This window comes from Cyanistes caeruleus, chromosome 1 (genome assembly GCF_971803275.1).
Source record: "Cyanistes caeruleus chromosome 1, bCyaCae1.hap1.1, whole genome shotgun sequence".
In the NCBI taxonomy this organism is placed as follows: Eukaryota; Metazoa; Chordata; class Aves; order Passeriformes; family Paridae; genus Cyanistes; species Cyanistes caeruleus.
Window position 1 is genome coordinate 10,086,408 of NC_141701.1, and position 13,261 is coordinate 10,099,668.

Genomic DNA, 13,261 nt, shown 5'->3' on the forward strand with positions numbered 1-13,261 from the left:
CAGTGTTCAAAGAAGTTGCAGAAAGCAGGCAGCCATGAATACGTAGTTGTAAGCCATTTTTTCCATTAATGCCTTGCTTCATCCCTCCAAGTGTGTGGGGCTAGTTCTGTCAACATAGTATTCAATACTATGTCTTCATTCAAGAGCACCATGCTCTTGCTACATTGCTCCAGAGAAGCAGTTCATTTCCTTACAGATAGTCTGGTACTGCTTTCTGTAAAGTTATTTATTATCAGAATGGTCTAGTGAGATGAGGAAGTAGTTTGCTTCCTATTTTATGCAAGGAGTGAAGGCACGAAGAAGTTAAGTTAGTTTTGCATGGTTAGAAATTACTGTAACCTGACTCTTTTTAGACTGCTTTACATATTGCAGCCACATCCCCATAGAACTTGCTACCTTTCTCTTACTATGATTCTCTTTTAATAATGAATCCTAATGTCACACTTATTTCTTGTGTTTGTAGTCTCCTTGGGTATGTAGCTGCCCTAATCGAATGGGAGAACAAGGCAGTGCTCCAGGTGATTCCAGCAGCAGGACATAGCCATTCAAAAGGCAAAATTGTTTCTAGTTTCTTCTTTTTTAACTATGTTGCTTGCTCAGAGGAATGAGGAAGTGTTAATTCCGGAACTGTGTGACTCTGGAGAATTTGTACTCTGGTGTTAGTAGCTCCTTTAAGCATTTGGTATTGATGCATTCCTTCTCTGTACTGTATTCACACAGCTTTAGGGCCAAACTGGCACATGTTGTAAAAAGACACCTACTTGGTGTTTAAGCGTTATGGAGAAATTGAAGTGGTGTTGCAGCCTTATTAAAAGAATTGTGGGAAATTAATTCCTTTCTCTGCTTTACAGTGAGGGAAGGAGGGATGAGCTGTTTATTCTTTTTCAGGTGAAAGTCAGTTGTCCACATCACTCAGCTTCTCTGTTTAATTTGACAGACAGTTCTGTCCTGCTGTCAGCAGTGCTCCCGTAAGTTCTTTCTGTTTTGGAGACCCTTGTGGCTTCTTGAGTTTCTCTATAGAAATGAAACTGTATCAACCAAGGTAAGAAGTATAAGGATTCTGTTTCTTCAGTCAGTAGAAGAGTGGTTAAAAACCTTTTGCTACCCTCTTGGGGTTTTTGATGGTTTGTGTGTGTATTTTTAAATTTTTTTTTAAATTTATTTTTATTTTGAATCATGCTCAACATGAAGTTTTTTTATGAAAAAGAAACACTATGAATTAAGTTTATTCTGGTTAGAAAACTATATAGTTGTTTTTTTTAAAAAAAAAAAAAAAAAATGTTTGTTCCTGGGTAAAGATCAGTAGCCTCTGCTGGTGGGACTGTGGTGTTTTGCCATTTGTTACCAGACCTACTATGTTGGCTTAAGTTCAATTAATATTTGGCTGACCAGCTTTTCAGCTTGGAGGACTAGAAATTCTTCTGCTGTAGAATAAATTTGGTGGAAACTTGCTCTCTCTTAAAAGTGTGGCAGTCATTGGTAGCAAATCTCTCTTCAGTCTTAGAGAGGCGAATGATCCCGGGAATGCTTTTGATCTCAAGAGTCTATCTGGGTTTCTCAGAAGCACATCTGGCTTCTGATGTGATATTGAGAGTGTGACAAACATTGGTGTTCAAACCTGAGATACTTTCATGTGGAAAAGGACACATAAACAAAGATTTTAAACAATTAGAACCTCAGGCGCTGTTTCTGGCCTTATGTAGGCTTTTTGTATGTTTAGTTATGTGATCTGTCAGCTCTGCCCACCTTTACCTCTGTGGGTGGATTTATTCAATTTAAGCCTCTTCAGTTCAAGTAAGAATTGTAGTGACACTATAAAAGAACATGAACTGCAACATGCTGAAGCATAGCTACGTGTGGGTGAGTCAGGAGAGAGCTGGAGTAGCAGCACTAAAAACAAAAGGAAGTACAGTCATGATAAAACTTCATTTAAAAAGGGGAAAAAAGCAATCAACCTAATAAAAAACAAAAGCTAATTAAAAGCCATCTGTCTCCAGAGGGTGGAATGCAATAATTTGGTATGGTTTGTATCTTGGTTACTCTCTGTGTGTATAGATTTTTTTTTGTGTGTATAAATCTGTTACACCACACGTGCACCCATGTGCTTGGTGTGTCTGCACACTGTGCAGGTAGTCAGCTGGATTGTGTCTCAAGGCACTACTCAAGCAGGGCAGTTTATATCCAAAGGAAATTTGAGCACATGTACTTTTAGGAAACTAATATTTTAATTACTGATCAAAATACTTCAGTGATTTTTAAGCCTTTATCTTGGTACATGAGTGATACAGCCTTTGCTTATTTTCATGTTGCATCTGTTGAGGGCAGGTCCTCCCTGCCAGGGGACAGGCATGCACACATTCCCTCATCAGGGCACTGTGTGTTGCTGACAGTTGTTAGGAAATAAAAAACGCTGTGTACAATAAAGTTTAGTTTCTCACAATGTGTTGAATTTACAACACTGCCAGAATGGTTCAGTACTGCATAATTTTGTGGTTTTGATGTATATGCCATAGCTTCAGTGAAGGAACTAAACATCACTTAGTAAGTTCCAGTAATTTGTGTTTAGCTTCCACAGTTACACAGCTTTTACTTCTTCAGAGAACATGTCATCTTTGGTCTTAGTATTTTAGCATGTTAAAAAAAAGTTGAAAGTCAAAAGCTTTCTCTAAAATGAAAAGCACAATTGTTGTGCTTAGAAATGGTCTATTTCCTGGTTCTGAATCAGTGTTTGAAAAAAAAAGCCCAACAAAAAAAACCAACTAAATGTATTTACTTGATAACATGTTGTTCTCTGCAAAAGGATTGGTGTTTTGTTTTTGTATGTGTTGTAAATGAGCAAAAATTTCATTTCACAGTTCAAGATATTTCTTCATAACTTGATCATAAGAAAAATAATTTATTCTAAGTTGATACTTTAGTGTATCTCTTTTCAAGGACGGTGTTCTATCTTATGCTACAACTTTTTGAGACAGAAAAAAAACTGAAGACGGTGAGTGAAAGCCTTGTTAGATATGTCTGAGCAGTCATCATAGGGCTTTGTAAATACCTTAATTCTTTGAAGTGCTTATGTGTAGCTTTTTGCTTGATTTAAAGCTGGTTTATTTAAGGTATTCTTTTTTTCCCCTTGCCCTAGGCAGTCCCAGAGTGTGAATTTCTACACTTCATCTGCTGCCCTTCACTGAAGGAGGGCACCTCGTAAAAGTATTTTCTCTCTTATCAGGCAGTTATTGTGTGTAACATCATCTGTGCCTTACTGCTGTCAGCTGTGCTCTGCTTCAGCACAGAAATTGCTGAGGCTGCTGTTACAGGACTGGCTCGTAGCGGAAACGTGGAGGCTGTGTCCTGCCTGCAGTGCTGTAATAGAAGTAACTGGAAGGTGGGGTTGGTGCTCTTGTTTTAGGTCTGCTCAGATAGTTTCACTCTCACCGCTCTGCCCTTCCTTATCATCTTTTATTTAGCACCTACGTAAAAGGCTCTTCTTGCGTGTACTTCAGGAAATATCTGACATAGATAGCATTCTTTGTGTTTTCTTCTGCAAGATCTTAGCAGCCATACTTTTCTCTGCTTTCTACTTCCCCTGAATGCTCCTAAATCAGAGAGTGACTAAAATGAGCTACTAGTGGAGTAATTGAGTAGTACAGTAGGTCTGGTTGTTATCCTACTGCTTCTTTCACTTAGCATCATTAATATTTGTAATCAGCTTGCAAAGCTGAGGCTAGAACTGCCTGCAAAAGAAGTTGTTTGAATTTTGTGTTTGAGCTTTTCTTTTTTTTCACAGAATCATAGAATAGTTTGGGTTGGAAGGGACCTTAAAGATCACCACGTACCGAGTCCCCTCGGTGCTCCTGACGGAGAACCTGTTTACCAGTTCTGAATGCAGGGCCAGTCAGGCCAGGAGTCCAGAGAGGTTTTCTTTGAACTGTGCTTTGGAGTTGGTGATGGCTTGTTGAATAGGACATGGCTTCCTTTATTTTTTTTATTTTTTTTTTCTTTCTTCCTTTATGCTGGTTCTCAGGGTTTCTCAGTACTTGTAATTGGGGCAGACTGTAGTCGTCTGGTTTGCATTTCTGACAAACACTCCTTTTTTGGGTCTGGGTAAAGTTTATAGTGCAGAAGCAAACTTTCCTTCTTTGTGAGGATCTATGAGACACTATTCTTTCCAAAGCAGTGATTCCAGACAAAGTAAAAAAAAAAAAATCTTATTTTTGCAGTGAAACCGATCTTCAAGGTCAACACATCAAACTTTTCTAGTATCATTTGAGAAGAACTAAATTCAGCATCTACTGCCTGAGGTTTTACAATGGAATACATTTATGTGTTTATTAGTTTTATGGCAGTAATTCTGAAAATATGTCTTAGCTTTTGTCATTTTTCTTGAAAAAGTTTGAAAAAAGTAATATTTTTTTTCTTAGACAGGTGGAGTCAATATCCTTCCCCCTCCAAATTTTGTAGGTTGTTTACAAAAAGAAGTCTATAGGGGAAGTTTGTCTCTGACACAGTAGCCATGTCCTCAGCCTGGAAACTTGGTGCTTAGTTCCTCCTTTGCCTATAGTACCTGTGCCAAGTAGTTGACACTCTGTACTTTACCAAGTGGGACTGATTTAATCTTTAAATAGAAATAGTATGGTCATGGTTTTTAAACATGCTGCATTGTTGTTTTAATAGCTAGCTACACTTCAAAGAAATTGTTTTGGAAAACACTTGTGAGGGTTCAGCCCCAGAACTATCCCATCTTAATGAGATTTGCACCTCTTACTATTGACTTATATATATTTTATCTAACTTGTGTTTATAGAAAAGTGCAGCATGTATAAAGACTTAAGCAGTGTACCATTGGCTTACCCATAACAGAAAGGATGGGAATGTGTTATCTAGTCTATTTTCCTGGTAATAGGAGATCAGTTCTATCTGCTTATCATATTTATAAGAAAATTATTATATTTGCTTTTGTTTCATGGCCCAGCTTCGGACTCATTGGGAGGTTTGGATAGAAATGTATATTCTATTGCATAATACTTATAAACATACTATTTGTAGTACATCAGTATAAAATATATATTTAAACACATGATGTGAAATACTCTGGGACATGCAGATATTTTTTTTCAGAATTCAGTAGATGGAGTATCCAATAGAAACAGTTGTGCCAGCTGATTTGAGATACTATTTAATTTTTTTTTTATTGAGTGAGATGCTGTAATCCCAGTTACTTATTGTTCTGGTCATACAGGTGTGCAGGGTAGGTGATTTGAAAAGGTCAATCTGTTTCAGTGTGATGAAATGAACTGTAGTTGTCTATTCATAAATAGAAGTAGTCATCTAAAGCTTGGACTTTCTTAAGTTCACAGTTCTGCTTGCCCCAGCCTGTGTGTTGGTTGGGCCACACAAAACAGGTCTGTGAAACTGGTCCAGGCTTCAAACAATCAGCTTGTGGGCTTGTAGTAGTTTTGACCAGTGAAGTTGACCAGTGAAGTAGTTTTGACCCATGTTAGACCAGTGGTGTTGCTCTTAGTAGAACAGAGAAAGTAAGGCAAGAACTGTTTCATCTCTGGCAGTCATGGCTTAAAATATTTTATTTAAATTGTTAGAGAGACCAAAGGAAATAAATACAGATCTTAATTTCATGCTTTTGAACTTACTGTGTAAAAAGGCTTTGTCTTTATAGCTAATAGAACTGTCTGCTTTCTCCCATGTAAGGGTGGTTGGGGTTGGGTTTTTTGGTTTTTTTTAAATGCAGTAAATAGAGTAATTTGTATTCCAAATGAAGAATTTGTCTGCATCATTCACTCACAAATGTGAATGCCTTTCATTTATCTTGGAAATCCTTTGACAAAGTTGTCTGATGTGAAGAGCATCAGGTTTTGCTTCTAACAGGAAAAAAGGTGTGCAGTTCTCTTGTCTGACACAGCAGAAGATGAGCCAAAGAATTGAACTGGGGCCTTTGGCAGTTCTGTATCTATCTCCCCCTGCATGCAAGGCTTTTCTGTTAAAGGTTTTTGTTGTTTTTTTTTTTTTATTTCTACCATGGTTTTTTAGCTTCCTAAAAGGAGACCTAAGGATGTGACTCAACCTTGCAGAAGGAAGGAAACATGAAATGTAGGCTGTTCTCCTGTTCTGAACTTACAGCAGACCTTTGCAGAGGGCTCTGTATTGTTGCTAAATAAGTGTAGAACTGCTGTATTGTGCATGACAGACAGGGAGAGCACAGCAGTGTGAGTATTCTGGCTTTATGGAAAAGAGACTGCATGTAATGACATCTTGTGTGTCACTACAACAAAAGTAACCTATCCACTCATTTACATAATTTCAGTCCAAAGGAATAGCAAATCCCATTCTTCCTTCCCCATGTTTTTTGATTATTGGGAACAAAATGCTCTTTATCCTTCCTTGCTGGTATGACAGGTGGGTTTGAGGTGATGGATTCAGGTTTGCTGACACCAGTGTGCGAACAGAAATGTGGATAGGAGAGTGATAATACTACTGGGCCTCCATTTTTATAGGCACTTGAATCATTTTGTCACTTAAGAGGTCTGAATATGGTTATTCCTGTCATCTGCTGTTCCAAAATAAATTTGTATTCAAAACAAATTTAGAAACCAACGTGGCAATCATAAATATTAGAATTCTTGGTTTATGGTAGTTTCCTTTGTCTAAAATTAGTGTGCTAGCTAAGGAACAGAAGATGTTTTTATTCCATTTTTTATTATATAGTCCATAGTCCCAGGAAAGATACCTCCTTCATGGCATTACTGTGACTGGTTTTGTGTTCCCCTGACTGGGGGATGGACAGTGTACTGAAGTTTTATAATGCGTAAAAAAAACCATGAAAAAAACCCCCAAAAAGTCAGCTCACAGCACAGCTGGTGTTACCTCTGAGCCAGGGGAGAGACTTGCACAAACATACATGCAGTTTCTATTAAAGCTGAGGCGAGTGGTGATTCCCAGTATTTTGGTAGTAGGAACAAAAGTTTGGGAGGCAACTGAGATGTGGTTGACCCAGGACTTTCTCTTGACCTGTTGTGCTCCAATTTGAGCTACAGGCTAAGTGAAAAAGGGGAGACCATCAGGGAAGTAGAGATGGAAGGAGAGGCAGAAGATGAATTTTGTTAAAGCTGCGACCTTGTGGGCTCAGTTTTGGATTAATGATCTTTTCAGGTGGCATTTAAAAGAGTACAGTCATCCAGGGCTTTAGGAATAGCTTAAAGAAATTCCTTGAAGCTTCTGTAGATCAGCCTTGTTTTTAAAGGTTGAAGAGTCCAAATGAACCAAACAAAACCTCATCATAACATCACTGCCTTTTTTTGCTTGTTTGCAGAGATTGAGTCTGCATGGGTTTCAGTAAACGGCTGACCTAGTTTCTTGGCTAGCAAACTAACATATATGTCTGCTTTTTGTAAAAGCTGGTCATAGACCAAGCTAATGTGTAGGTGATTGGAAATCTTAGAATGTAAATTTCGTTTACTAAACTGAATACCTTTTACCTTAAATTTAAGGAAATTGAAAGGCAATGTGGTAAAGGTATATTAAATAAATTCTATAGCACAGGCTGACAGAATCAGGAACTTTCCTTCACAGCACTGGAAGTTGGTGCCCAGTTATCAGCCAATATCTGTACAAATCAGGCTCTTTTTTCCCCCTCCCCTCACACAGTAGCTAATTGGGCTGTGGCACTTGCTGTCACGTTCATATCAAATGTACAGGGGTACCTTGTAGGTCAGGCCATCTCTGCATTACCTCTGAAGTGGTCCCAAGGATATTTCCCTAAATACCTGCTATTGGACTAGGTGAGTACTTTATCATTTTGGTTGTTTATACATTGCAAAAGCCACTCATTTGCATTTAATGCATGTGAGTATCATGGGTAATAGTCAGTGCTCAGTGTCAAGGTCCTTTAACATTTTAAAGAGAAAATTCAGGGGTTTTTTTGTCTCTCAATCTCAGGGATTTTAGCAAGTATAGAGACAAAGGATATTCCATGAAAAAATCTTCTGTTACAATGAAAATATTCAGCTTTAAGTAATGCTTGAGTTTATAACTTATGTAAAAATAGGAGCATGTCTGTACTTATTCTTGTATCAGTGCTGAAAATCAGTGTATTTAAAGTTTGTGGCAGTGCTGGTTGCAATACTGCAAGGTTGAAGGTTTGAAGGTTTTCTTGACAACGAAGAATGAGAGAGTGAGGGAAGCTAATCTTTTGTTATTAAAGGCCACTAGATACAAAATCCTGTACCTTGAGAGCTGTTTCTGAAGTAGTCCTTAGTCAGGATCCCATGTCATTCCTATGGTAGTGATCTTTATGCTGAATGACTATTCATGTATCACCTTTCATGGTGGAAGATGATTTTCTAAAGCTGCTGATGTGGGGCTCTAATCAAACCTCCCATCACCTACATTCTGGCATCAACTTGTTTGCATTTCTGCTCTGCAAATCCAAATTTTTGTGACTGGGTTAAGCTTTGGTTGGAGAATTTTTTTGCTACTGTGTACAGCAGGAGAAACAGGTTAACCTGATGAATGGAAAAGAAGCAAGTTCTCCCTCTTTTGTTTGTGTGATACTAACAGTGCTAAAAGTGGGGAGAGAGAAGGGCAGGAAGAAAATACTTGTTGATTAACAGCTACTGTAATTTTCAAACAGAGCTGCATGTACCCTGTTAGTCTTGCTTAGTATGGAACAATTCTGTATAAAGGTAGTGCTGTATTTACTGTGTGGTTACTTTTTCTTGCCAGCACTGTTTTCTTTATTTTGTGAGAATGCTATAAAAACTCAATTGTTGATACTGATCTGCACGAAACGGAACTTGGTGGATATTGCTGTGTGAAAGTGGGATTTTTCTGCTAGCAGATGTAGTTCAGGGTTTTTAGTTACAGTGATTCCTGTTTGTATTTAAAATATTGTACAAATTAACTTTTTGTAGCTATTTTGGTGGCTCTCCTTTTTTTCTGACATTAATAGCTTATGTATAGTTCAGCATGCTGCATGAAATAATGAAGGTAAAGGTACAGCAAGAACTGAAGTAATATAACACAACCAACTTCCCACTACACCACATCTTCCTATCCACCCCCAGCCCCCCAGGCTCCACATTATTGCTGCTGTGGGTTTCATTCCCCCACCCTAGTGCTGACTGAGGGAGCCTGCTGCTTCCTGTGTGATTTTGGAAAGGTGTTTTATGCTTTCCCCCCTGCTTCTCCAGCCTGCCAGGCTGGGTCAGTGTCTCTGCATCCCATCACATCTCCTGGGGTCCTGTCCTCATGGTTTTGAATTGCTTGAGACTCAGGTCAGTGTGGGAGGTGTCAGGGATGCTGAAGTCAGCAGTGAGCAGTTCTGGGCAGTGAGAGCAAGCCAGTGCTGTAGTGGGAGATGCCTCTGCCTGTGCCAGTCCCATGGGGACATTTCTTGGACCATCCTGGCTGACCAAGAAGCAGTCCAGTACATCTCATTGGGCAGTGAGAGGTTCCCTATAGCTTTGATGTGCAGGGCAGCACAGTGTCTATGTTGCTGCCCAGAGCAGCATGAGGTTCAACAATGACAGGCACAAGGTGAGGAACCTGGGTCCAGAGGCAAGCCCACGTTGCAATGCAGGTTGGGGGATGGAGGGGTTCAGAGCAGCCCTGAGGAGAAAGACTTGGGCATGTTGGTGGATGAGGAGCTTGTCATGAGCCATTGGTGTGTGCCTGCATCCCAGAGCAAATGTGTCCTGGGCTGCATCCCCAACAGCAGGGCCAGCAGATCAAGGGAGGTGCTTCTGCCCCTCTATTCTGCTCTCATGTCGTAGAATACTGTGTCCAGCTCAGGAGTCCTCAGCACAGCAAAGACATGGACTTGTTGGAGTGAGTCCAGAAGAGGCCCACAAAAACAATCAGAGGGATGAAACACTTTTTTCTTTAAAGGCAGGTGGAAAGAGCTGGGATCATTCAGCCCAGAGAAGAGAAGGCCCTGGGGGAGACCTTATAGCACCTTCCAGTACCCAAGGACAACTTGTAAGACAGATGGAGCCTTTCAACACAGACCTGTTGCACTAGTGCAAGAGGCGATGGTTTTAAATTAAAAGAGCCAGATTTAGACCAAGGAACAAATGTTTTGCAATGAGAATAATGAAACACTAGCACAGGTTGCCCAGGGAGGTGGTAAATGCCCCATCCCTGGTACCATTCAGGGCCAGGTCTGAGCAAGCAGATTGGGTTGAAGACGTCCCTGCCACCATCTGGCAGGGTGTTGGACTAGATGACCTTTAAAAGTCTGTTCTAACCCAAACCATTCTGATTCTCTGCTTCTTGGCAGGAAGTGATGCATTGGGAAAATCTGTTTTGAGATGTTTCTCTGATCTGGTGATGTTGACTTTGCATTATGCATTCATGGTCTGAGTTACTTGTTTCCATCTTGTTCTGTTGAGTAGTTCAGAATCAGAAAAACAACTTAAAGCAAGTTAGTTTTTGGACTTGTGAATGTTTTGTTCTGTTGTGTAGGTTTTGCCCTCCTTTACTATTAGGAAAGAAGCAGCAGTTGCATAAACACGTAGTTTAATCTTCTCAACCAGGAGAATTGAAATTAACTTTTTTCCAGCTAAAAATGATGAACGGTGTGGCCTAATACAAAGTCCATCAGAGGCAGTCAATAACATGTTGTCAAGGAAAGCTAGAGTTTAACTTGTACTCATTATGCTTTATGTATTTTCTGTGCTGCCAGGGAAAGTAGCCTGGGAAACTGTAGGCAAATGTAATGCTGGCAGTTATGGAATATCCTAAAGATCCAAGATTTTATTGATTTGAATTTCATGTTAAACTTAAGTCCTACCAAGAAGTTAACTGGGACATCCTTCCAGGATCAGATTCCTTTTAAACCGATGCTGTACTTCTGATCCTTTCAGAAGTCTGTTCCAAATGTGACATGGCTCTGCACTGTAGCCATTATTTAAGACCTTGATTTACTAACCTGTTGCCTCAAAGAAAATTTAAGTACTAGTTTCCCAGATAGTGCTGACAAGACTGTTTAAGTAAAATTTGGAATAACAGTCTTTGTAGTTGTGTCATATTCACAAAGAAACACAAACTCTAAACTGTATCTTAGTATAAAACTGATACAAATTGTGCATGTAACTGAAACAGTAATTTGGCAGTATTTGTGACTTCTTTTCAAGTTACAAGAATTTTGATTGCTGAGTAGCAGCTTTTTGTGTGTGTGTGTGTAAAGATGAGCAGGAAATGATGGCTGTCTCAACTGCACAACAGCCCTTTTTACTGGCTACTGTTAAAGTAACTGGCACAGTCCTGTTAAAGATGTCTTTATGGGGAAATGTAAAAAAAAATTTACACACACCAGCAAGTTCTTTTTGCTGTTATCTGTGTTGTACAAGGAAAAAATACTTTTTTCTTCCTTTTATCTCAGTATTCATTAAGATCCTCTTGGTTAGACCTGACTGTAGACATCTACATAATAAAACTATGTCATGAGAATGGACTGTATGTTTCTTCCCAAGATACATCTTAAAGTGATGTTAAGTAGAATGTCTAAGCTGTATGAAAGATAGGGTGGAAGGTTAGAAAAAAGAAAAGAGAAACCAAAGTAAAACTCAACTGATAATAAATCTCTGGTGTGTAAACTCAGAAGATAAGATAGTTTCACTATGTAAGTGCTCATGGTGGCAGAGCTGAGTTTTCTGGGGAACTTCTGAGTGCTTGACAATCTCTGTAGTGTTGCTGTCTTCAAAGAGTAAAGTCAATGGGAAAGAAACCTTGATTTAGTCGTAGGAGTTGGGAGGAATTGTGTTGAATAAGCATGAAAAGTAAAACTGAAATCTGTTTGAGGATGTAACTGTTGGATGTATCTGTTTGAGGATGTAACATGTTGACTGTCATGCTTTTTGTGTCAAGGGCTGTGTGTGCTTGGGACTGGAGTTAGGCTGGTGTGAATGGCAATGCCTTTGGAATTAAAGGTAGTGGATGAAAGTTGCAGTTTTAACTCTAATCTGTAAAAAATAAAGTAGAGATGTTTTTTAATGGTTAGATGGTGCAAAGGTCTTAAGTGTATCCAGATATTAAATCCTGCAAGTGCTTGACAGGCAGAACTGCTCTGTTGTAACACAGGCATTGATGAAATTTTGACTTTTGTGAAAAGACAGGCTGCTACATAACTACAGCTGCTTTCTTGGAATCAGTTACATCATTTACAGGCTTTAACTTTGTTCCTGGCATGACAGCCTTCCCCACTCCTGATTTCTATTTATTTATTTATTTAATTAATTTCCTGCTCTCTCAGAGCTAACCTTTCTGTGCTGTACAACAATAAAAGATAGACATCTTCCCATCTCCTCTGGGAGATAATGGAGGCTGGTGACAAAGTAGTTAATATTGCCTCCTACTACTGCCTCTGTCTAGTAGCTCCTCCTAAGCTTAAATGAATTTGTAGTACTTCTGTTCAGACTTTATAGTTCATTATGTTCATTTTCAGTTTTAGTGGTTCCAAGTCCCAAAAATTCTATCTCAAGGCTTTTCCTTTGATGACATCAGCTTGTAAAGAAGTGGCAATAATTCTTACTAATCCAATTTCAATAAATGGTTGTCATTGACAAGTTACTTGTGGGGACCTGAATGGTTTATGTGTGTAACTGTCCTAGGAAATACCAGCATCCTTCTTGCTTTTAGATGTTTTTTAAGGAAAGAAAAAGCTGATAATTCAAGACAGTTAAACTTATTTTTGTGGGGAGGAGAAATGGGCATTTTCAGGTCTGATGATAGAACAGATCTTTAAGTTAGGAGCTACTTACTGTCTTGCAGGTATCTATTATAGGATATCCTCCCATCAAAGCTGTGAAGGGAAATGCTTGAAATAAGTTTGGAGATAAATTTATTCTTGTGATCTTTGTCACAAGTAATCTTCACTGTCAGAGGGATTCAGGAGTAACATGAGATTGACTGCCCTGATGGCTGCCTTTGAATTCTGTACAGTTGTGCTGGTTTAATAGTAGTTTTGTATGTACTTTAGAGTATAATGGGAGACTCTCTCCACCTACAAGGAGGGATTGAATTCACCCTTTTTCTTTGCCTATTCATATATGTACCACAAAATTGCCTTCACAGTTTGTATGCTATCTCCTTACTGAAAGCATCCAGGAATGGCATTCCTTGATTTTTATCTCTTTTCTGCCATGGAAAAGAACAAACTGCCAAGACTTCTTTGCCAATTAAGAATACTCTTCTGCATTTCTTCGTAATTATGGCTATCTAGAGACAGTGTAAAGTAAAGAATCTTTAAAAGTAGAAG

General features: G+C 39.0%; 1 protein-coding gene across 9 annotated transcripts in view; it reads left to right on the top strand.

The window, feature by feature from the left end:
• CYRIB (CYFIP related Rac1 interactor B) overlaps positions 1-13,261 on the top strand; it is a 97,327-nt gene that overhangs the window by 28,420 nt on the left and 55,646 nt on the right. Inside the window, exon 1 of one of the 9 annotated variants that reach the window (XM_086879149.1) lies at positions 889-1,042. The exons of 7 other annotated variants lie outside the window; for them this stretch is intronic. The gene's annotated coding sequence lies outside the window, so the exon portion shown is untranslated. Of the gene's footprint in view, positions 1-888; positions 1,043-13,261 lie in introns of those variants that run through there. One more of the 9 variants, XM_086879251.1, reaches the window with a different exon arrangement.